Source organism: Choloepus didactylus, chromosome 8 (genome assembly GCF_015220235.1).
Source record: "Choloepus didactylus isolate mChoDid1 chromosome 8, mChoDid1.pri, whole genome shotgun sequence".
NCBI lineage: Eukaryota > Metazoa > Chordata > Mammalia > Pilosa > Megalonychidae > Choloepus > Choloepus didactylus.
In genome coordinates, this window is record NC_051314.1 from 58169815 (window position 1) to 58196310 (window position 26496).

The 26496-nt window shown below is 38.7% G+C and overlaps 2 pseudogenes; one reads left to right on the forward strand and one right to left on the reverse strand.

The window, feature by feature from the left end:
* On the reverse strand, nt 1-2273 carry LOC119542643 (annotated as a pseudogene).
* On the forward strand, nt 2272-26289 carry LOC119542644 (annotated as a pseudogene).
* The last annotated feature ends 207 nt before the right edge of the window (nt 26290-26496 follow it).

The following is a 26496-nucleotide window of genomic DNA, read 5'->3' on the forward strand; positions in this document are numbered from 1 at the left end:
TCAATTATTATTCTCTGTTTTTATCAATTCCGTAATGATCTGTAGAATCTTGTCATTTTCAAGGAACATCTTGGGATTTTCAAGCTTTTTTCTTAAGACAGAATCAATTAGAACTCTTTAGCTGCTTAAAAATGATGGCTATCTTTACAGGAGCCTGAAAATAGATCCAGCCATCAAGAGAAAGAAGAAGCTCTCGGTGTTGAACTTCTATATTGCCACCGAAAAGTAAAACTGGAAAAGGCGTTTCCCTTAAATACACTCTGGCATACCTTACCTTTTCCTGATACAAGAGCCATCCATAAGTTTGCAAATTCCGATTTACTGAGGAGGATGTACTTGTGCTTTGCCTTGGGCCGTGTCTACAACACAAGCCAATTTTTCTGTACTATCTACTGACTTTGTATAGTTTATCTTCCCCATGCTGTCATACAGTCCAGTGGCCAGTACAGTTTTAAGAAGGACAATTTCTTGGAAGGAGAGGGTCTGTGAGGCTGTTTTCTTCCCAGCCACTAGAAGTTGCGGATGATGAAAATCCTGCTGCCTTCACCAACTTTATTAACTCTAATTTTACATCCTCTAAGGTTAACAGTGAGGTTCTATTAAGCAAGTTCCTCTGGCAATATACCATTTCAGAATCATAGCCTCGTTCTTGCTGTGCTTTCTTCCACCCTAGATATGCATTGTAGATCGTCAGGTGGTCTGAATCTGCCATAGCCAAAGATGATTTTGCAAGATTTCCTTCATCTTTTTGACAAGTCGGTGTGGTGAAAGGAGACTTCTCTGTCATAACTGCAGCTAGTGTTGCCATTGGGTCAAGGCAGCCAAATATGGCACCAAAAATAAGCATCTTGCCAATTTTGACATTCACAGGCAAAACTGCAAGGTGTTGCCTCAATGGGGTAAGTTTAGGCTCATTTAGTTCACAAGCTCTAATTTTTCAGAGTAAACTCGTTGCGTTGCTGATCACTTGAAGCTGAAGAGGATCTAAGGCTTTCGAGAGAAAATCTTCAGGAGAACCAAGATTACATTTCATAATATGAAGACATAATTCCTCCAAACATACGTGCAAGATTTCAGGAACAGAATAGTCCATAAAACCTTCAAATCTTTCTCTTCTGTACATTCAGAAGCAGAAGCCATCTCTGACCCACCCAGCTCTCCCCTGGCGCTGCAGAGCAGTAGCTTTATTGAGAAACCTCTCAACCCAAGAACTCATCTGACTGCTTTCATGGTACTTATTTTCTTTTGTTCTTCCAGTATCAATTACAAATACAACATCTGGAGTACTAATACCCGTCTCTGCAATATTTGTTGTTAAAACAATCTTCCTGACTCCCAGAGGAGGAAGTGTGAATGCTGCAGTTTGATCCTGAGTTGAAAGAATAGAATGCAGAGCTGTCATTTTATATCACTCAGAATAAAATCTTCTGTCAGTTGACAGGAAATCATACAATTGTTGAATATGAGCAAGGCCTGGTAAAAGATCAGTACTGCTCCTTCAATATTTCTAAATTGGGGACTTCTACCTAAATATGCAAGAAGTTCCAAAATGAGATCCGGGTTGATTTCGTGGGGATTCATGTCAAGAATTGCATGCTGAGTGCAGTTACTATACTTCTGGTAAAATGGATTTAAATCAGCATTTCCTCTAGTCTGAACTGGGATGTATTCCTGATACTTTTTTTATTCCTCCTGCTTTGCTTGTAACATTAATGGTTATTTATTCTTCCTCCAGAAATTTCTGACAATATTCTGAGTCTTTCTCCAGTACAAAGCCTGTTTCCTCTATTATATCTATAAGATGAAAAACCTCAACAGGATAACTCCTTCCTGAAACTCCGAGAATAGGGCAGTGCGTAAAATATGTAGAAAACTTTTCGCTGTCCACAGTGGCACTCATCAGAATCAAGTGCAGATCAGAACGTTTTTGTAAAATCTCCTTCAAGATATTCAGTAGGAAGTCTGACTGCACACTTCTTTCATGAACCTCCTGCGTGTGCTCCTTGTAGACCTGCAGCGGCCCCGTGGCTTTGGCGATGTCCCAGAGCTGTAGTGAGCCGCCTCCACTGCAGGTGATGAGAACATGCTCTTTCTTCTCACTCCAGGTCAGATCGAGCAAACCATCCTTCCAGTCAAAGCTTCTAGAAAGCTGCAGCCCGGATTCGTTTTCATCCAATACTGCTAGGGTTCCACAACCCGCGATGGGGAATTGCTGCGCGGTGGCGCAGGCCAGGCGGCGGGCAGGTAGGGCGAGAACTCCGCGGTGTAGCCATGGCGCCCGGTACCCGCAGCATCCAGGCCTTCCCCCGGCAGGCCGCGTTCATCCCGCCTCCACCTCCCGGTGGTGCTGACTGGACTTGGAAACAGTTGGGAGGTGGAGGCAGCCCCAATCTATTTTTGAACATCTCCTTACACCAGAAAAAATCAGAATAAGAATGAAAAATAAAAATAAAAAGAACACCCAAACCATCCCCCCCATCCCACCCTATTTTTCATTTAGTTTTTGTCCCCATTTTTCTACTCATCCATCCATACACTGGATAAAACCCTCATGTGATTTTTTTTAATATTTTTTAATTGAGATTGTTCACATACCATACAACTATCCAGAGATCCAAAGTGTACAATCAATTGCCCACAGCACCACCATACACCTGTGCATCCATCAACACAATTATTTTTTTTTCAATTTTTAGAACATTTTCACTACTCCAGAAAAGAAATAAAGACAAAAAAAAAGGAAACTCAGATCCTCCCATTCCCCTAACCATGCATGCCCCCTCCATTATTGATTCATAGTTTTGGTATAGTACATTTGTTACTGTTGATGAAAGAATGTTAAAATACTACTAACTATGGTATACAGTTTGCAATAGGTATATATTTTTTCCCTATATGCCTCTCTATTATTAACCTCTAGTTATAGTGACATACATTGGTTGTAGTTTGTGAGAGACATTTCTAATATTTGTGTAGTTAATCATGGACATTGTCAACCACAAGATTCACTGTTTTATAATTTCCATCTTTTAACCTCCAAATTTCCTTTCCACCACCTTCACACATCTTTCAGCACTGTTAGTTATTCTCACAACATGCTACCATCACCCCTGTCCATTTCCAAACATTTAAGTTCACCCTAGTTGAACATTCTGCTCATAATAAGCAACCGCTCCCTATTCTTTAGCCTCATTTCTATATCCTGGTAACTTATATTTCATGTCTATGAGTTTACATATTATAATTAGTTCATATTAGTGATACCCTGCAAATATTTGCCTTTATGTGTCTGTCTTATTTCATTCAATATAGTGCCTTCAAGGTTTCTTCACCAACCCATTTCTTTTAAGATGCTTTTGTTCACACACCATACATTCCATCCTAAGTAAACAATCATTGGTTCCCCGTATAGTCATGTATTTATGTATTCAGCATCATTGCCTCTCTCTGTATAAGGACATCCCCATTTCTTCCACGAAGAAGGAGGAAGAGTCAAAGAAGGCAGAGAGGTAAAAGAAAAAGAAAAGAGAAAGAGAGAAAAACAAACAAACAAAACCAAAAAAACAAAACTTGACAGCTAGAAAGTTAAAAAGGAAAGAAAGCATTAACCTAAAGTAGAATAAAGAGTCAGACAACATCACCAATGCCAGGAGTCTCATACACTTCCCCTATTCCCCACCCCACCATATGCATTTAGCTTTGATATATTACCTTTGTTACATTAAAGGAAGCATAATACAATGTTTCTGTTAATTATAGCCTCTAGTTTGCACTTATTGCATTTTTCCCCCAGTCTCACCCTATTTTTAACACCTTGCAATGTTGACATTCATTTGTTTGACCTCATGTAAAACATATTTGTACCTTTTATTACAATCGTTGAGCACCCTAGGTTTCCCTGAGTTACACAGTCCCAGTCTTTATCATTTGTCTTTGTTCTGGTGTCCCACATGCTCTCAGTTCTTCCTCTTTCAACCATGTTCACAGTCATCTTTGTTCAGTGTACTTACATTGCTGTGCTACTATCTCCAAAAATTGTTTTTCAAACCTCTCACTCCTGTCTTTTCCTTTCTGTCTACAGTGCTTCCTTTAGTGTTTCCTGTAGAGCAGGTATCTTGTTCACAAACTCTGTCATTGCCTGTTTGTCCGAGAATATTTTAAGCTCTCCCTCATATCTGAAGGATAGTTTTGCCGGATATGGGATTCTTGGTTGGTGGTTTTCCTCTTTCAGTATCTTAAATACATCACCCCACTTCCTTCTTGCCTCCATGGTTTCTATTGAGAAATCCACACATAGTCTTATCAAGCTTCCTTTGTATGTAATAGATTTCCTTTCTCTTGCTGCTTTCAGGATACTCTGTTTATCTTTGACGTTTGATAATCTGATTATTAAGTGTCTTGGCGTAGGCTTATTCAGATCTATTCTGTGGGGGTATGCTGTGCTTCCTGGATCACGTAAATTCTTGCCTTTCATTTTGTCCTTAAGTTCCCAGAGATTCTTGCTCATATTTTTCCATTCTTTCCTCCATCTGTTCTTTTGTGTGTAGGCTTTCAGGTGCCTTGTTCTCCAGTTCCTGAGGGATTTCTTCTGCCTCTTGAGATCTACTGTTGTATGTTTCCATTGTGTCTTTCATCTCTTGTGTTGTGCCTTTCATTTCCATAGATTCTGCCAGTTGGGTTTTTGAACTTTCAATTTCTGCTTTATGTATGTACAGTGTTTTCATTATATGGTTCAGCTCTTTCACCATATCTTCCCTAAACTTTTTGAATTGACTTATTATTAGTTGTTTCAATTCCTGTATCTCAGTTGAAGTGTAAGTTTGTTCCTTTGACTGGGCTGTAACTTCATTTTTCTTAGTGTAGGCTGTAGTTTTCTGTTGTCTATGCATGGTTTCCTTGGTTACCCCAATCCGATTTTCCCAGACCAGAACGGGCTCAGGTCCCAGAAGGAAGAAATATTCAGTATCTGATTTCCCTAAGGGTGTGTCCTAGAAAACTGGTACACCCTGTGATGCCTCAGGTCACTGTGCTTTTCTGCCCAGCAGGTGGCACCTGTCAGCCTGTAATTCTAGACTGGTATAAGGAGGTGTGGCTGTTTTACACCAGGCTCTGGGGTCTGGCTCTGAATGGGAGGCAGGTAGCAGAGCTGGGCCCCACCCATTTCCTCTTAGAGAAGATAGACCGTGTAGGGGGAGGTCATTAGCATTTCAATGTTCTCTCTTTGCCTGTGCTATCTCCACCCTTGTCTGGCTCAGAGCACTGGGAACTGAAAATGGCTGATGCTTTCTCCACTGAGCCAAAAAAGGAACAGAAAGTCCCCTTCAGGGCTATTCCGCAGCAACCTTCCGGCTCTCCAAGGTCAGTCATCACCTAAAGCCTCTGTCTGCTTGTTGGGGATTCATAGCTTGTAGTGAGCAGTTCACACTTGCTATTTAAAACCCCAGTTGGAGTTCAGCTGGGTTATATTTGTTTGCTGGGAGAGAGCTTCTCTCTGGCACCACGAGGCTTTTCATCTCGGGCTATGGGGGGAAGGGTCTCCCAGCTTTGATCTGCAGTTTTTACTTACAGATTGTATGCTGTGATCTTGGACATTCCTCCCAATTCAGGTTGTTACATGATGAGAGGACAGTCATGTTTGTCCCCCCGCAGTTATTCTGGATTATTTACTAGTTGTTTCTGGTTTTTTTTTAGTTGTTCCAGGGGGACTAGTTAGCTTCTACTCCTCTCTATGCTGCCATCTTAGATCCTCCAACCCTCATCTGATTTTGACAGCTAAAGCTTCTGTCCCTGTCTGAATTAAAACAGAGGAAAGTAAGGGAAACAGGGAAAGTCTTACTTGATTGACACTCTTATAGTAGGTCCCACACTCTTTTGGTCTGATAGGTTTAATACTCACTTTCTCACTCCTTTCTACTCTTGTGGATTATATGTAAATCTCACTTCTTTTTATTCTGTCTCAAACTTGAAGTTTCCTTGACCCACACGAATGCACTGTTTTGATGTTTGCTCACTTTCTCTTCAGCTTCTATGAATTGCTGGTTTACCTCTGGCTGCTTCTCTGCTGAGTCCAGTTCAAATCCACCAGAATAGAAGACACTCTTGTTTCTTTTGCCCATGTCCTACCTATGGTCAGTGTGAGAAAAAGTATTCATTTTTGCTCAGATAAATGATGAGAGTGCACACCAATCCCAACCCAAGGTCACTGTCCCATCCCTCACCCTCTAGATTTCCAGACTTGTGTGAGATAACAGTAACTGTATTTCTTCAATTCAGAGTATATGTACCAAGCTCTACTGGTTAGTATTTTCACAGTTAGCAAATAAAAATATAGGATGTTCAGTTAAATTTAAATCTCAGATAAATAATGGCTAATGGTTTTAACATAAGTATGTCCCATGAAATATTTTTGACATACTTTCATTAAAAGATTATTTTAAAATATTATTGTTTATCTGAAATTCAAATTTAACTGGGTGTCCTGTATTTAATCTGGCAGCCTTGCTTTTAGTACTTCTGTTGAGATTACTCTCTTGGTTTGTAGTGAAGGGAGAACTCTCCCAGACTTCTGCTTTGGGGATGGGTCAGGTATATCTCTCAGCTCAGCTTTATACAAAGAAATTCTTTCACAAATCCTGTACCAATCTCCACTCTTTGAAATATTTTATATTATCAACTTTAGAGATGACAACCTTTATTTCCTCTGAAAATTTGCATCTTGGTTTGGTGAGGATGCAAGAATGAAATGACTCTCATGAATTGCAGGTAAAAAAATGTGAATTGTTACAACCATGTTGGCATACAACCTGACAAAATCTATTAAAATAAAAATTACATGGCAACTTCAGAAACCTTTTCCTGAGAATCCATCATTCATATATATATGAAGGCACTGGTATAAAATGTTTTATTACAAATATATCTTAGTTTTATTGGTTCCTCAAAGCAAAAAAGAAAAAAAATCTGGAAAAAGTAAATCAACAGCAATAGAGGAATGATTGAGGTATAAACCTTACTCTATAATATTAAAAAGAATAAATTAGGTTGATACCAGTTAATCTGGAGAGATTTCCATAAGGTGCTATTGAGTGGGGATAAAAAAAATCTAAATTTCAGAAAAATATGCATAGTATATCTCAGTTTTGAAAAACAAAGAATACCAAAATGAAATTTCTAGGTTATTAATATGTATATTTTTCCTATAACTTTAGAAAGATGGAAAAAAAATAGAAAAGAATACATCTACTTATGACATAGGCCATAAATGTGTAAATATGTAGCAGTATGGAGTCTAGTGGGAGCACAGATTTTTAGAAACTATATAGAACTCACAGATTAGGAAAAAAAAACATTTTTGATATAAAAATATTTATGCATTTATGCATTTGTATATGTATGTGTATATAAAAAGAAATAAAATATTAAATCAATATTTAAGAAATTAGAATAATGGCTACTTTGTGATACTTTACTAAATATAAGTTTCTCCTTTTCCAGTGTAAAAATCCCACTTTCCAAAGCTCTTTTACAAAGTATTGATGCTTTCCATTAAACTAGACCTAAATCTAGCCTGTATTATTGATTTTAGCATACAACCTTTACCCTAAGGCTTCAGGCTTTGTATAAATAAATTGTTCAATCATGAAAATAGTTCATATACCACAGACAGTTAGCCTCAATCATTTATATGACCATATGGCAACCAGAAGAATAACTTTACTGTAAATCTTAAAAGGCAGACAAGCTGATTTTCAGGGAAATGATAGTGTACAGAGAAAATGGAAACTATCCAACAGGAACTCCTTCAATTTGCTTCCACAAAACATAAAACTTACAAACCTACTGGTGCCAACACATAACAGTGATTTTTCTCAATCACAAATCTGATCTTGTCACTTTCTGTTTAAAACTATTTAATGGCTTTGGATTGTCCTTAGGAAAAAGACTAAGATCCTTACTATGGTCTACAAACCCCGCATGATCTGTCCCTTGCCACCTGTTCTAGTTTGCTAATGCTGAAGAATGCAAAACACCAGAGATGGATAGGCTCTTATAAAACGGGGGTTTATTTCACTACACAGTTACAGTCTTAAGGCCACAAGACAAAGCGTCCAAGGTAACACCTCAGCAATCGGGTACCTTCACCGGAGGATGGCCAATGGCGTCCGGAAAACCTCTGTTGGCTAGGAAGGCAGCTGGCGTCTGCTCCAAAGCTCTGGCCTCAAAACGGCTTTCTCCCAGGACGTTCCTCTCTAGCAAGCTTGCTCCTCCTCAAAACATCACTCACAGCTGCACTCCGTTCCCTCTCTTTGAGTCAGCTCATTTATATGGCTCCACCAATCAAGGCCCACCCCAAATGGGTGGGGCCACGCCTCCACGGAAACACCCCATCAGTTACCATCAGCCACAGCTGGGTGGGGCACATTCCAAGCAAATCTAACCAGCACCAAAACGTCTGTCCCACAAAACCACAAAGATAATGGCATTTGGAGGACACAATACATTCAAACTGGCACACCACCTTCCTAGTGCTGTAGTTTGCCAGGCTTCTATGCAAATAGCACATGATGGGTTGGCTTAAATAATGGGCATTTATAAGCTCATGGTTTTGAGACTAGAAGTCCAAAAATGGAAGGATCAGCAAGGCCTTCCCCAGTGTCTATAATATTCTGGTGCTGTCTGCCTGTATCCTTGGGGTTTCTTGGCTTGTATGACTGTCTTGCATCACATAGTAAAGCCCTCTTCTTTCTCTTCCAGGTTCTGTCGACTTTTGGCTTCTAGCTCCTCCCCCTGGCTTTATCTCTCTATTTCTGAATTTCTTCTGCTAATAAAGGACTCCAGTCATCCTTATTAAGGTCCAACTTCATTATCTCTAAAAAACAATATCTTTAAGCTATCCTATTTATAATAGGCTCACACTGACAGGAATGCAGTTTAACATTAAGAACATGTCTAAATTGGGGTTTGTAATTCAATCAATCACATCTAGCCTCACCTATTCTATCTTTCTTTCCCAGAGAAATATCTTCTAATCTCATAATACAAGCATTTCAGTTTGCTAAAGCTGCCGGAATGCAATATACCAGAAAAGGATTGGCTTTTACAATGGGGATTTAGTAACTTAAAATGTAGTTCTGAGGCTGTGAAAATGTCCCAATTATGGCATCAATAGGATGAGACCTGGACTCCGAAGAAAGCCTGCAACATCTGGGACACCTCTGTCACATGGGAAGGCACATGGCCAGCAACTGCTGGTCCTTCACTCCCAGATTCCACTGCTTTCAGCTTCTCGTTCCAGTGGCTTCCTCTCTCAGCTTCTTTGGGGCCTTTTTCTCTCTTAGCTTCTCTCCAATTCATCTCTCTTTTCCTCTCTTAAAGGACTCCAATCAGGGGGTTAAGACCCACCTTGCACGGGATGAGTCACATCTCAACTAAAATAACCTAATCCAAAGAAACCACCCACAATAATAGGTCTGCACGCTCAGGAATGGATTAAAAGAACATGGCCTTCTCAGGGGTATATAACAGCTCCAAACTACCACACCAAGCGATGTTTGTTATTTTACCATTTTCTTCCTTCTGAATAACTATCTCAGTTTTAATTTTCTCACCATTGCATTTCTAGCTTGAAGCCCTGAACCTGGCATGTAACTGGTGTTCTAGTTTGCTAATGCTGCCATTTTGCATAACACCAGAAATGGATTGGCTTTTATAAAGGAGGTTTATTTGGTTACAAGGTTACAGTCTTAAGACAATAAAGTGTCCAAGGTAAGACAACAACAATAGGGTACCTGCACCGGAGAAAGGCCATTGGCATCCAGAAAACGTCCGTTTGCTTGGAAGGCATATGGCTGGCATCTGCTTGCTCCCAGGTTGTGTTCCAGCTCCACTTTCAGCTCTTGTGTGTTCTTCAAAGTGTCTCTGTTGACTGTAGCACCTCCTTCTGTCAGTGAGCACTTTTATAGGACTCCAGCAATTCAATTAAGACCCACCCTGAATGGGTGGGGTAACACGCCCTTAGAAATTATCCAATCAAAAGTCTCACCGACAGGTGATTGAGTCACATCTTCATGGAAACACTCAATTAAAGGATTCCAACCTAATCAATGCTAATGCATCTGCCCCCACAAGATTGTATCAAAGAATATGGTGTTTTGGGGGGACATAATACATCCAAACCAGCACAATTGGTATAAAAATTGTTTGCTGAATGAATGCAGAAAAATAAAAAATAATAGTTTAGTGGTTTAGAGAACAAGCTCTAAAATCAGTTCTAACTGCAGTTCAAATTAAAATTCTGCCCTTACTATCTGTATGACCCTGGGAAATTTATTTCTTTCCTAATTTCCTCATACCTACTAAAGAAATAATAATTCTTACCTCACAGAGTTAATAAAAATACCAACAGTTAAAATTAAGTAAGCAACCTGGAATTGGCACCCAACTAATTGCTTTACATGCATTATCTCGTCTAAAATTAATACAATAGGTAGGTATTAATACTTTTATTTTATAGGCAATAAAACTGAAAATTATAAGGTTAAATATATTTTCCAAGGTCCCATAGGCAGTAAATAGCTGTCATGAATAAAACAAAGGTCTGTTTGACTCTGACTCCAAATTCCATATTTTAAAATTCATTGCTATAGCCATCCTTCTCCCCATGCCAATCTATGACATTAGATGCTTACCACAGTCTCTGACCCTTAATAAATTCTCCAACACTAGTGTTCATTGTTTTCATCACCACTGTTAATATCATTATTATAAACAAAGATTATATATAATACCTAGGAAATGAAAATGCCAGATTTCCATTTCCCTAGAGGATAAATCTGTATGCTCTTAACAAGTCCCCTGTCAATTCCAGCTGCTACAGGGTTAGTAGCCTCTATCTAAGAAGATGAAGCTTTCTTCTCAGCCTTCAAGGTCCCACCAAATACTTTCATGTCCAAGAATCCTGCCTATTACCTCCAACCAAAAAGACTCATCCTCTTCTGACGAGTACCATTTGAACTTTCAACAGTGATAGGGTAGTTAAGCTTAGACCATCTAGCAGCATCTCTTTATTATTAGTTATCTTCTAAGGTTAGAGACACCTTGGTTTCCAACTGAGGTAAAAATTCATTGGACTTTCTCCTTTTACTACTTTTCATTCCAACACCCCACTGAGTGCTTTGTACACCATTAGTGAGGGAACAAATATTTGTTAACTGATTGATTAAAAATAGAAAACATCATAGTCAAAAAAAAATGTTTTATACCTTTTCAGAGACCAAGTTGTCACTGTTCAGAAGTGAATAGATGAATAGAATGATGTTTCAAATTCAGAGAAATTTCACTCAGAACAGATTTTTCAAAGGCTTCTCACTTGATGGGTTAATTTCTCATTAAGGCTAAAATTTCCACAGAGACACTATCATAGCTTACAGGATCACTTCTGTATTCTTTATGCAATTTTACTGAGATATAATCACATAACATACAATCATTCAAAGTGTACAATCAGTTGTTCACAGCATCGTCATATAGTTGTGCTTTCATCACCACAAACTTTGAACATTTTCATTACTCCAAAAAATAAAATTCACACACCCTGCAGTCATCCTCAGTGTACAATCAATTATTCACAGCACCATCATGCAGTTGTTCATTCATCAGCAGAATCAATTTTTGAAACTTTTCCTTACTCCAAAATAAAAATAAAAACAAAAAAAGAACATCTAAATATTTCCATCCCCTCCATCCTACCCTATTCTTTATTTAATTTTTGTCCCCATTTTTCCACTCATCTGTCCATACACTGGATAAAGGGAGTGTGAGCCACAAGGTTTTCACAATCACACAGTCACACTGTGCAAGCCATATAGTTATACAATCGTTTTCAAGAATCAAGATCACTGGGTTGCAGTGGACAGCTTCCATTTCTGTATTTTTAAAGTTATAAAAGTTAAATAGCATGGCACTTGGTAGAACTTTTAAATGACTGGTTTTTCGGGGACTGCTGGCATTATTTATGTCTGCTTCCACTGTAATTATAGCACCCTAATATAAACAAAAAGATAAATGTAAAACAGTGAGTTCAGAAAATAAAATTATTCTATATAGGAAGAGAGATTCCTAAATACTTGCCCACATTAATAGATAAGTATTATATATTTTTTCTAATTTACATTAGTAAATACGTAAACACACACACACACACACACACACACACACACACACAGATTAGTATGTCAATAAGCTTATTAAATAGCTTATTTGGCCTATATATATTTAATTCTTTTTTCAGTTCCTATCTGTCCCGATTGACCCTTTTCACAATGAAAAACTGAAAGTACATATCTACATGTTGACATTTGCTGAGATGTGACTAACATGAAAGGATATCGCCACACAAAAGTTATGGGAAAGAGCATTTCAGGCCAGGGAAATTATAATGATATCATTATCCATGATATCCATGCAGTCATTAAAAAGACCATTGAGATCAATTAAATAAAAATGATCACAATAAGCTGTTAGGTTTAAAATCATGTTTCAAAAATCAAAATATACATAGTATGATATATTTCTCTAAAGAGAGGGTTATCCAGAAGAAAAAATAATTATGAGAATAGACAATGCTTTTTAGTGGTTATCTCTGGGACGGAATTACTGGCAATATTTATTTTATTTTTGTTGATTTGTATTTACTAAATTTTTACTGTGAAGCTGTAATAAGAAAAAAGTTAATACTAAAATAATTAAAATCACTCAATCTAATATTATTGTGGAAAGACCACTGTGATTAGTGACCTACTTTACATTCATCCATTTCTCCCAATCAGGACATTGTACCCTTCATTTCAAAATGATAAATTGCCCTTAGATAATCTTTCAGATTTTTAGGTAAGCTGGACTAAATTACAATCATGGAAACGGATATGCTCTAATCTTAGTAACTATGCGACAGTTATCTGTTCCTGCCTCCCGTTTTCTGGCTCTCACTGTAAAATTAGCACCAGTGATACAGAACAAGATGTAGTAGGAGTTTCCCCACCAGCTGTTTTAAGGCCATATTCCTGTGTGATGGGCCATTCCCCAAAGCTCACAAATGACAGTCATTAAAGATTTGCCTTAGACGTCCTAATAGGTACCTTTTATTTTCAGAATCACAGCAAATCTATAATTATTACTGGGGAGTGCAGGCTCAGGCTGATTTACACTAGAGCACTAGGTAAAGAAATCAAGTTTTTCTCTGTTTCCCCCTGGGGGCCCACAGCTGGTGTTCATGCCTCTTTTCTTGCTAGGCTAAGAGACACATTGACCCAGCCAATACTTAATCCTGCCTCTCTAACACTGTCATAATGTACTCAAGATTCATGGTCACAGAAGACTGACAAAAATGCAGAGTGACTTCTACAGCAACATAGACAGCATTATATTTTCCAGGTAAAGATTATTTACTAGTGGCAATATTGCACATTCGGAACCATAGCTTGATGCTGCTTCCTGGGATATCACTCATGCTTAAAACATGAAAAAGTCTGAAAAAATTGTAAATCTAACAACCTATGAAATCCCTAGAAAAAAGTTAGTGTACTTTTCATCATTAAGAATATGTTATGTTTTGCTTACCTAGGCTTTCCTAGGTGATTCCGTGCTGGGTCCTGTTTTCATGAATACTGCAATGTCCCTATCACCTTCAAAGAGGCTCCGGATTGACACCCTAACTTCCCTGAAGGTGGCAAGAGAGGAAAGGTCTTCAGAGATCCCACTTGCTCATCCTGGGCACACAGGGTGATTGCTTTTCTCAGCATCCTTTGTAGTTAAGTTAGGGTCAAAATGTCAAAAAATCATGAGTGGACATTACATATGTCTCTTCCTAAACCGGCCCCTAAAATCTCCAGGGGCAATCCAGCTCCTGCTCTCTTCTCAGTCTGTCTGGCTGGAACTGTAAATGCTGAAATGGCTGAGTGTCTCTCTGGAAAGTACCTACATCCCAGAGTCAGTGCTTAGAGGAAAGCTGCCCAGGTGAGACTCCTATGTACTTGCAGAAAATGGGAAACAAATGTTTAATGCATAAACTGAGATTTAGTTTGAATACAGTAGCTAGAACTAATTGCCCTAATACATTAAATTTGAGTTTTCTCATCTATAATAGGGGCAACAGTATAAACACTGCAGTGTTTTTGTCAGACTTCAGAGTAGATAAATTCAAAATGCCTAGAATGGTTTATCATCTTAATTCATGCTGTCCAATAGCCTGATCTTTGGGGTTATTAAACTGTTTGGCTTGGTAAAGTTATAGGGATTGGCCTCAACTCTCCAATTCACATCCCCTTTGTGGTCTACTTCAGCCCTTATAGGTCTCACACCAATCAAGGAATCGATCCATCCCTTGGACTTTTTGCTTAAGATATTCCTCTTTTAGGTAGTTAGCACATTGGAAATTACTTCCAATGTGCTAAATTTAATTTAAAAGGTAACCTCACCTGGGTGCATTTGCATCTTAATAGGTGGTGCTTAGTGATTGCTTGGCCTTTAAGACAAAAAAGATTGAAGCTCTAATTGTGTCATTAGAAAGAAGCAAGGAACCTTTGGGTACTGGGGTAATTATAACTATTATATGTTGAATTAATATGTACCAGGCTCTAAGCTAAGCACTTCACGTTTATTATCTCATTTCATCATCATAGTACACCTATGAGAGAGGTATCATTAAAGCCACTTGCCCAAACCAAGAAACTGAGGCTGAGCATGGTTAAGTGACATACCCAATCTCACACAGTAAGTGGAGAAGCTAGAAAGAGAAGCCACTTAGGATGACTAAGGGAATTCCACGCTCTTACCTTTTATACTGTGCTGCCTCTTGAGGCTGGGAGTTGGTTACATGGTAAGCATTTGATAAATGTTAACTTTTCTTACCTTTCGTAATATAGTCCTCCAAATCTCATCAGTTCAGTTTTGCAAAAAAAGCTATCCTGGTGGTTGACAAAAGGTCCTCAGTCCAGTTGTTGCTGCCAGGTCCTGAGGGTTATGGAGCCTCAATCACTCCCATTCAAGATACCTGGGCATTGCTTTTAACCAGGGGTGCATAAAAGCATAGCTGTGAAGTTTTTAAAAAGTAATTCACAGCTTTTCCTGTATATTGATTTAGTTCTGGGTTGGAACCTACGGACTCCAAATCCTGCTGAAAGTATCATCTGAGATCAGACCTAGACAAACAGGTCCATCACTTCCACAACAATTCACCAGAAATAGACCTGAACAGGTACACAACAGCCACTCACTGATTAAAACTGCATATTTTCTGTAGTAGGAACTGGAGAAATGGGGCAACAGAATACAAACTCATAAATTAACACTAACCAGGGTCAAAGAGAGAATCTCATGTATATTAGTAAAGAAATATTTGACATTGAGAAACAGAAATCCAAGGCAAACTAACCTCAGCAACATTTGTGTTTGTGAGATATAGAAAAGCCTTAAGCAAGGAAGACGTAGCAAGGTCAGGGGTGCAGATGGCCAGTAGGGACTCAGAGGTTGCCTGAATTCTCTCAAACTCCTTCCATTACTTACCTGTTTTATTTTCTTTTGTTGCCGACTGACTTTTTCCCCAGGGGGCCGGACGTATAACTCTCAACATACACAAGGCAAGGTAAGGCCAAGGCCAAAGCCTGACTGATTCAACAGGTAAAAATACCAGGAGCCACTTTACATTCAGACAGTTTAGTACCTACCTAGACAATAAAAAGAAAAAAATAAGTCAAAGTTCCCAGCCTCCCACAGTTTTTGTACCACACATCACAAAAGAAACAAAAAGAGTCAGATGCCTGCAACATGAGTTGTAGGATACCCTGTTGCTGAGGAGACAATTCTAGACTACAGTTAAATGATTTTCCATACTGCAGCTCTATCCCAAGAGGGGCAAGGCAGAAAGTCCCATACTTCACCAGAACCTCAGAACAAAAGAGGGAACAAGAAACTGCCTCATGATAGCCTCCCAGGGGAAACAAGAAGGCGTCGGGATGGGGCATAGGAGGGATGGCCTCACAGTGGCTCCTTACAGGCCACCCATGCTGTCCTGTGCTGGGAGGATTACATGGCATTATCCTAAGTATTCAAACACTTGCTGTGTGGTCTATATGGAGATGTGAAAGGTTGCTGGGGCACCAGTAGAGCCTTTCCCCTACAATAACCTCTAAAACTCCTGTTTCTATAACATTTTACATATTCATCCACCAGCGAGAAACTGATCTTAAGAACCCTCTAAATCATTGTATAATAAATAAAGAGACACATTGGTAAGTTTCAACCAGGTGTCCACATTCATACCAACCAAGAGTCTTGCACTACAGAGCTCTTTTCCCATGATTTAAAGGAAACCAGGGAAAACAAAATATGAGTATTATATACAAAATTGAGTGCCCTCTCAGATGATCTTGTTTGTTAGCATAGTACAGGAGTCCGAGAAGTAAGATGCAAGGGGGTAATTCAGAAATAAAATATTAAATTTAACAAGTAAATGGCACTTTTCCTATTATCTCAGATTTTAATTGAAGTCCTCAAATTGAGAATTAGTTATCAATAATTCACCCATAATCTTTACATAAGTACTAGCCATATCTTCATAGAACTTGTAAAGAGGTGGCAAAACCCAGTCCTGTGAAACCTAACCATTTCTACTTTCAGTCTATACAAAATTTCCTAAAACACTTATTGGCAGGAGTAAACTCAAAGGAGCCTTTGAAAGGAGGTTTTAATTTTAAAGAGAGCTATGGTCTTTCCCTTTCTTCCATGGGGTCCGTAGTTCAGAAGAGATAGGGTTTGACCATCAACAGGAGAGAGTGCTATCTCACCCTCCAAATGGATGATTACTGAGTTTCTGAACTTTATAGGCTCTCTCAGTACTGGGTAGCACATGAGAGAATTTGGGGGACAGAGTTTGGGAACAAAGTGACTGTAACTTGTCTTTCATCCAGAGAAGTCTGACCAATGATCCAGTGTTTTGACAAACATTTGCACACATATACATGCACACATGCACACAAATACTCTTGTGTCTTGATAGAACATAATCAAAGATAGATAGGTAGATAGGTAGATGATAAGTAGACAGACAGATGATAGATAGATAGATAGATAGATAGATAGATAGATAGATAGACAGACAGAGACAGTTTATCAATATTTCACAAAATAGTACTTGATCATCTCACATGAAAAACATTCTGAAATCTTCTAGTTCAGTCTGTGCTATGCAAAGTTGGGCTAATATATTTCATTTTTAAAATGTGTCCATTATCAATTAAATATAATACTTGATCTGTAAATGGGTCTTGATCATTCAGCCCCCAAGAAGCCATAAGGAATAAAACTAGTGGAAAGGAGTTAGGTCAAGAAGAACGGTAAAGCAGATTCCAAATATGGTGATCTGCAGTGTTTGGGGTCAGGCTTGAATGTGCAGAAGTTCTGAATTGGACAACAGATTGAGTTCTGATTTTATTTTTGACTGGCATTTGCTCTATCTATTTGAGCATCCTAACACACTTGGAAAAACTATGACATGTGCCTGATCTATTATCCAGGGGCAGGAAAGGAAGATAGACCTAGGTCATTGGAAGACAGTATTTAGAAAAATAAAATAAAGCTGGTCCCTGTTTGTACCTCACTGGGTCCAGCCCATGCAATAAACTAGTTTCATAATAATAATTACCCTTTAGAAAGCCCTATTTGTCAGGTGTCTTCAAAGCCATTATCTCATTTAATCTTAACAATAGATAGTTGTAAGGTAGTTATTAAGAAACGCTTGATGCTTTCAGCTTGAGTGCTTCAGTTTTCTGGTCTTTGTACTCTTAAAACACAATATTAAGTATCAAATCAGTGCAGGTATTTGTGATAGAACTCAGAAGGAATGGAAAATTACAACAAAAATCCCTTAGCATTAAGGACATAAAGATTATCTTTTCTCTGGAAGCTACTGAGGAAACAGTATGAAGAATACCTCTTTCATGTAAAGGCAAGGAACTATAGGGAAACATTACATTATAAAACTATTGCTGGGGGTTATGTACTTTCCAAAATGGAGATTAATAAACTAGCAATAGGCTTCAGTACTATTGATGCTTCTTTTGGTTGCATGAAGTTTCACCAGCTAAAATGAGATAGAGCTAGGATTTGAATCCATTCTATCTCTCAAACTCAGGCTACCTCAGCTATTTTAGTTTGTGGATATTATTGGACATTTTCTTCAGAGTTCTGTATCTGGCATTTATTTATCAAAGAATAAGTTCTATATTGCAACTTCAAGTATCAGTGTGACACTTGAGACTCAGAGCTAGAGTTCAGCAGTTATGAATGTCAGTATTACCTCATACAGCAACTGTTAAAAAAGCTGAAAAAGAGTTCAAACTTCAATTATATATATGAATGAAGTGGATCTGGTTAGGACTAAGGCAAATCAGGCCAAAGGGCAAAGGACTATACTGGCTGTGTTTTAAAATTTCAACTTCTATGTGAGACCCAGGGAAGAGATGTTTATTTGGTGCAGGATCTATATTTTCTGTAGCACACTAAATAATCTAACTTGTGCAGTCAGTTTATTCAAACACCATAATTACATGGAACCTTGAATAGGAAGTGAGATCTTATAGGTTGGCAGGTCAGTGTAATACCCCAATATATCCCAAAGTAATTTTGGCAGAGAAAAAAAAATGTATTTGCAGTGCCCCTCACCACTGATGAACTGGGGGGAAATGCAGAAATATTAAACCTCCCCACCTGGGAAATTACTGATATTCTCACAAGCATTTAAGACTACCAATTTAGTAGACCAAGCCCTTGATCTTGGGGCTTGCCTTATGAAGCTTGTTACTGCAAAGGAGAAGCTAAACCTACTTATAACTGTGCCTAAGGGTCTCTCCAGAAAACCTCTTTTGTTCCTCAGATGTGGCCCTTTCTCTCTAAGCCCACTTGGCAGGTAAACTCACTGCCGTACCCCTTACAAGGGACATGACTCCTAGGAGTGTAAATATCCCTGGCAACGTGAGATACGACTCTCGGAGATAGGCCTGGACCTGGCATCATGGGATTAGGAAAGTCTTCTTGACCAAAAGGGGAAAGTGAAATGAAACAAAATAAAGTTTCAGTGGCTGACAGATTTCAAATGGAGTTGAGAAGTCATTCTGGAGGGTATTCTTATGTGCTATATGGATATTCCTTTTCAGTTTTTGGTGTATCAGAATAGCTAGAAGGAAATACCTGAAATTGTCGAACTGTAACACAGCAGCCTTCATTCTTGAAGATGAGTGTATAACTATGTAGCTTTTGTGGTGTGACTATGAGATTGTAAAAACCTTGTGGTTCACACTCCCTTTATCCAGTGTATGGACAGATAAGTAGAAAAATGGGGACAAAAATTAAATGAAAAATGTGGGGGATGGGATATTTTAAGTGTTCTTTTTACTTTTATTTTTATTCTTTTTTGGGGGGAGTAGTGAAAATGTTCAAAAATTGATTGTGATGAATGAACAACCATATGATGGTACTGTGAACAAATGATTGTATACTGTGCATGACTGCATGATATATGAATATATCTCAATAAAACTGAATAAAAAAAGAATAAGGCAGAATGGTCAGATTATTAGATAGTGTGATGCTGAAGTCTTTAAAAGGAGATGTAATGAATTCAGCAGTCAGAAGAGAGAATTTTCATCTCTTTTTCAGCCAGCCAACCTCTCCTGGGGAATTCATTGAAAACCTTCATCAGAGTTGCCAGCTTGTGGCCTGCCCTGTGGAATTAGGACCCATGCATCCTGCCCTATGGAATTTGGGCTTGTGCATCCCCACAGTTGTGTGAGACACTTTCATAAAGTCTCATATTTACAGATACCTATTGATGGTTCTGTTTCCCTGGAGAACCCTGACTAATAGAGATAGAAAAGAGAATACTGGAATAGATAAAATATAAACTGTGAGGGAACTTTACTCTGGATAGGAATAAATAGTGAAAATCATAATATGAAATTTCTCTCTACCTGTGACAATAACAAGGAGAAACCTGAGAAAAATTGTCATTGTCTCTCTCATTTCAAAAAATATCTGTGAAAGAAATATACTGTTACCCATCTATGCATAGTTAGAGTGCTATAAGCAATCATGAATAGAGTTCTGACAATACACAAACTGAAATAAGTATTCTAATTTCTGGAAAGACTAGAGACATAAATTATAGGATTGGGAAGCTTATCCACTTGGCCACCCCTGCTACTTAAAACTGTATTACGTAAATTAAATACACTAAAAAAGTTTTTTTTTTAGTAATATTTAATCTGCCACAGAAATTATCAGTGAGACTGATGGCATAAATGGTGGTAGTAGGCAAATTGTTCTTAACAAGGATGTCACAATCTTGCACCATTTGTTCGTATTGACTTAAGAAATTATAAGTGGCCAGGATCTCTAAGGTTCCTTCTTGACTCCTTCACCTCAGGTAATTTTTTAAAAATTATTCATGTCACTATGACTAAGAAATAAGAATTTTAACAACACAAAGTTTCATTTTGTAACTGGCTTCATCTTTTCTCAGAAAAAAAAATTCTCAGAGCACTTCAGTATTTATATAATCAAAATGGTAGGTAATATTTTCAAAATATATGTAGAATATTCCTTGAATGTTAACAGATGGTAAAGAATATGTGCGGGACAACCTAAGATGGCAGCTAGGAGAGACAGAACAAAAAAACACCTTAGTGAAAAATACTAGATAAAAGCCAGAAAGTGACCCAGAACACCAGTTCCAGTGATACACCAGCTGGACGAGGTCTGCTAAATCCACAGGGACTGTGCACTTGGTGAAACCGGGAGTCTGTGTTCTGAAATGAGTGAGTAAGCCTGCTGAATATCCGGCAGCCATGCTGCGGTGTGGGGAAACTGTGGGTTGGCATTTGGAGATGGACTAGTTCTTTTTTAAAAAACCCAAAAGTGGCTGCAGATATGGCAGCGAGAACCACACAGTGAAGGGTGGCAGGAATGGGCTGTGTGAACGCCTCAATATCTGGCGTGGAAGATAGCTTTTTGCACACCTGATGCTAATCGTCTCAGAGAGAAGAAGGCAGAGATGAGCCAAAAGGGGAAAAAACCACGCCCCTTCCAGCCATCTTCCCGGCAGGCTGGGAATGCTCCTGCCCAGCACCGGTGCCACAGCCCAGAGCTGTGCCAAAAAACCCAGCGTGACAGGAAGTGTTTCCAGCAACACACATACAGGCCACAATATCAGGTGTGGACAATAGCCTTTTGCACACCCACAGCTAGTTGTCCCAGAGCTAGGAAGGTGGAGAGTGCAAAAAGGGGGAAATTAACACACCCCATACAGCCATCCTTTCAGCAGGGTGGGAGCGCACCTACACGGCCCAGTGGCCCAGAACTTCCCTTGAGGGATGGTGCACACTTGTGATGTAGCCCAACCTTCCCTCAGCAGAGGCCCTAGAAGGGCATGGCTTGGAAGAGGGACCAACATGGAAATCCCAGGGACCATATGCCAATACCAAAGACTTGTGGGTCAGCAGCAGAAACAATCTGTGGTGAGACTGAAATGAAGGTTTAGACTCTTGCAACAACCTTAAATCTCCAGGAATACCTGGGAGGTTTGATTATTAAAGCTTCCCTCCCTCCCTAACTTCTCAGACACATGCCCCAAATTCAGGGCTGACAGCACCAACAACACACCCAAACTTGGTGCACCAATTGGACCCCACAAGAATTAGACCCTCACACACCACGAAGACAAAGTTGGGGAGGGGTATAGGTGACTCACAGACACCATCTGCTGGTTAGTTAGGGAAAGTGTACGCCACCAAGCTGTAGATCTGACAAATTAGAGATTAGTCTTTGAATAATCCTACATATCCTAAAAGAAGCCTATCAAGTAAAGCAAATGCCAAGAGGCCAAAAAACAACAGAAAATTTAAAAGCATATGAAAAAACCAGATGATACAGATAACCCAAACCCAAACACCCAAATCAAGAGATCAGAGGAGACACATTACTTGGAGCAATTAATCAAAGAACTAAAGACAAACAATGAGAGCATGGCACAGGATATAAAGGACATGCAGAAGACCCTAGAAGAGCATAAAGAAGACATTGCAAGAGTAAATAAAAAAATAGGCGATCTAATAGAAATAAAAGAAACTGTTGACCAAATTAAAAAGATTCTGGATACTCACAGTACAAGACTAGAGGAAGCTGAACAATCAATCAGCAACCAGGAGGATGACAAAATGGAAAATGAAAGAAAAAAGGAAAGAATGGGGAAAAAAATTGAAACAATCAAATTGAACCCCAGGGATATGATAGATAAAATAAAATGTCCTAATATAAGACTCATTAGTGTCCAGAAGGGGAAGAGAAGGGTAAAGGTCTAGAAAGAGTATTCAAAGAAATTGTTGAAGAAAACTTCCCAAGACTTCTACACAATATAAATACACAAAGCATAAATGCCCAGTGAACTCCAAATAGAATAAACCCAAATAAACCCACTCCAAGAAATACTCTGATCAGACTGCCAAATAATGAAGGAGCAAGTTCTGAAAGCAGCAAGAGAAAAGCAATTCACCACACACAAAGGAAACAACATAAGACTAAGTAGTAACTGCTCGGCGACCACTATGGAGGTGAGAAGGCAGTGGCATGACATTTAAAATTCTGAGAGAGAAAAATTTCCAACCAAGAATACTTTATCCAACAAAGCTCTCCTTCAAATTTTAAGGATAGCTTAAATTTTTCAAAGACAAAATACGCTGAGAGATTTTGCTAATAAAAGACCTTCCCTACTTCAGATACTAAAGGGAGCCCTACAGACAGAGAAACAAAGAAAGAAAAGAGAGATATGGAGAAAGGTTCAGTACTAAAGAGATTCCATATTGGTTCATTAAAGGACAATAAGAGAGAAAGGGAAAAAATATATCTGACAAACATAAATCAAAGGATAGAATGGCTGATTCAAGAAATGCCTTCACAGTAATAACATTGAATGTAAATGGATTAAACTCCCCAATTAAATGATAGAGATTGGCAGAATGGATCCAAAAACATGAACCATCAATATGTTGCATGCAAGAGACTCATCTTAGACACAGAAGCACAAAGAAATTGAAAGTGAAAGGATGGAAAAAATATTTCATGCAAGCTACAACCAAAAGAAAGGAGGAGTAGCAATATTAATCTCAGATAAAATAGACTTTAAAAGTAAGGATGTTATGAGAGACAAAGAACGCCACTACATACTAATAAAAGGGGCAATTCAACAAGAAGAAATAACAATCATAAATGTTTATGTACCCAATCATGGTGCCACAAAATACGTGAGACAAACACTGGCAAAACTAAGGGAAGCAATGGATGTTTCCACAATAATTGTGGGCAACTTCAACACATCACTCTCTCCTATAGATAGATCAACCAGACAGGAGACCAATAAGGAAACTGAAAACCTGAACAATCGGATAAATGAGTTTTATTTAACAGACATGTATAGAACATCACATCGCAAATCACCAGGATACACATTCTTCTCTAGTGATCACAGAACTTTCTCCAGAATAGACCATATGCTGGGACATAAAACAAGCCTCAATAAATTTAAAAAAAGAATTGAAATTGTTCAAAGTACATTCTCTGACCACAATGGAATACAATTAGAAGTCAATAGCCATCAAAGACTTAGAAAATTTACAAACACCTGGAGGTTAAATAATACACTTCTAAAATAAATGTTTTATAATGTAGAATGTAGGGGAACAAGCAATAGAGAACAATTAATTAAGGGGGAACGATAACCCAGTAAGAGCAGATAAGCTATCGCGGGTAATTTTTAAGTTCTGGGAATGCCCAGGAATGACTATGTTTTGTTAATTTCTTATGGGTATGGTAGGAACAAGTTGACAGAAATGTTACTATATTAGGTTATTTTCTTGGGGTAGAGTAGGAATATGTTGGACTCCCTTGTTATGGTTTGTTTGAAATGTTTTTTTATTGCATTTTTTTTTTTAAAAAATTTTGATATAGTTGATTTTTTAAAGAAAGAGTTAATTAAAAAATAAAAAATGAAAAAAATATGCAGAGTCCCCTTGAGGAGCTGGTGGAGAATGCAGGGGTGTTGGGCTCCCCCACCTCAATGGTTGCTGATGTGCTCACAGACATAGGGGACTGGTGGTTTGATGGGCTGAGTCCTCTACCACAGGACTTGCCCTTGGGAAGACAGTTGCTGCAAAGGAGAGGCTAGGCCTCCCTATATTGTGCCTAAGAGCCTCCCGCTGAATGCCTCTTTGTTGCTCAGATGTGGCCCTCTCTCTCTCTAGCTAAGCCAACTTGGCAGGTGAAATCCCTGCCCTCCTCCCACGTGGGATCTGACACCCAGGAGAGTGAATCTCCCTGGCAACGTGGAATATGACTCCCGGGGAGGAATCTAGACCTAGCATCGTGGGATGGAGAACATCTTCTTGACCAAAAGGGGGATGTGAAAGTAAATGAAATAAGCTTCAGTGGCAGAGAGATTCCAAAAGGAGCCGAGAGGTCACTCTGGTGGGCACTCTTACGCACAATATAAACAACCCTTTTTAGGTTCTAATGAATTGGAATAGCTAGCAGTAAATACCTGAAACTATCAAACTACAACCTAGAACCCATGAATCTTGAAGATGATTGTATAAAAATGTAGTATATGAGGTGTGACAATGCGATTGGGAAGGCCATATGGACCACACTCCCCTTTGTCTCATTTATGGATGGATGAGTAGAAAAATGGGGGAAGAAAAAAAAAAAAGGCCCCCAGTGTTCTTTTTTTACTTTAATTGTACTTTTTCACTTTAATTTTCATTATTTTTGTGTGTGTGGTAATGAAAATGTCAAAAATTAATTTTGGTGATGAATGCACAACTATATAATGGTACTGTAAACAATTGAATGTATACTTTGTTTTGTATGACTGCATGGTATGGGAATACATATCAATAAATATGAATTAAAAAAAAAAGAATGTGTGAATAAAGATAACAACAGGCACACTGAGTCAAAACTCAGAACCACTCTGATGCCCAGAAGGAGTCTTTTTTGGTTTGCTAAAGATGAAAAAGGCAATATACCAGAAATGGACTGGCTTTTAACAATGGGGATTTATTAGTTTACAAATTTACATTTCTAAGGCCATGAAAATGTCCAAATTAAGGCATCAACGGGATGATTAAGGCATTTGAAGAGACCAGTTACCAGCAAGCTTGGGCTCCTCTGTCAGATAGCAAGGCACATGTTAGTCCTTTTCTCCTGGGCTTCATTGCTTCAGCTTCTGGCTTCTCTTAGGCTTTTTCTCTAAACTTCTCTGGGTGTTTCCCTCTATTTCATCTCTTAGCTTCTGTATGTGTTTTATCCTCTTATAAAGGACTCCAGTAAGAGTAGTGAGGTGGGACCCGTCTCAATTGAAATAACGTAATCAAGGTTCTACCTATGATAGTTCTACACAAACAGGAATGGATTGAAAGAAAATGACTTTTTCTTGCATACATAAGACCTCCAAACTACCACAGGATCCTATATTTTTTTTTGTTAAATGAATGATATAAGAAATGTTAAGGTGGTACCTACAGAACTGTTATTTCAAAAACTGCTAAAACTTCAAGTTTAACTTGATCACAAAGATTAGAACTGAAGCCTTTAGTGAAATACATGCTTATTCAAAGTTGGTAGCTCATAGACATTACAGTACTCAAAACAATACTTAGCAGACCCCTCTGCCTGCTGCTGCAATCCCCCACCTGCAGCCGTGGTCAACTCCACCATGTTCTTCAACATCACCACCTACGGCGAGCCCTTAGGTCGTGTCTCCTTTGATCTGTTTGCAGACAAAGTTCCAAAGACAGCAGAAAATTTTCATGCTCTGAGCACTGCTGAGAAAGGTTTTGGTTATAAGTGTTCCTGTTTTCACAGAATTCTTTCTGGTTTTTGTGCCAGGATGGTGACTTCACACCATAATGGCACTGGTGGCAAGTCCATCTACAGGGAGAAGTTTGATGATAAGAACTTCATTCTGAAGCATACAGGTCCTGGCATCTTGTCCATGGCCAATGCTGAACCCAACACAGATGATTCCAGTTTTTCATCTGCACTGCTAAGACTGAGTGATTGGATGACTAGTGCATGGTCTTTGGCAAGGTGAAAGAGGACATGAATACTATGGAAGCCATGGAGTGTTTTGGGTTCAGGAATGGCAAAACTAGTAAGATCACCATTGCCGACTGCGGAAAAGTCTAATAAATTTGATTTGTGTTGTGTCTTAACCACCAGACCACTCCTTCTATATAGCTCAGGAGAACATCCCACCTCCCCTAGTCTGTTCTCAGTATCCTGTCTTCCTTGTGCTCTTGCTGCAGTTCACTGAGTTCTACATTATCTGTCTGCTTCCAAGTCTAGCTGGATTTCAGAGTTAAGTTTATGATTATGAAGTAAAAACTTGAACAA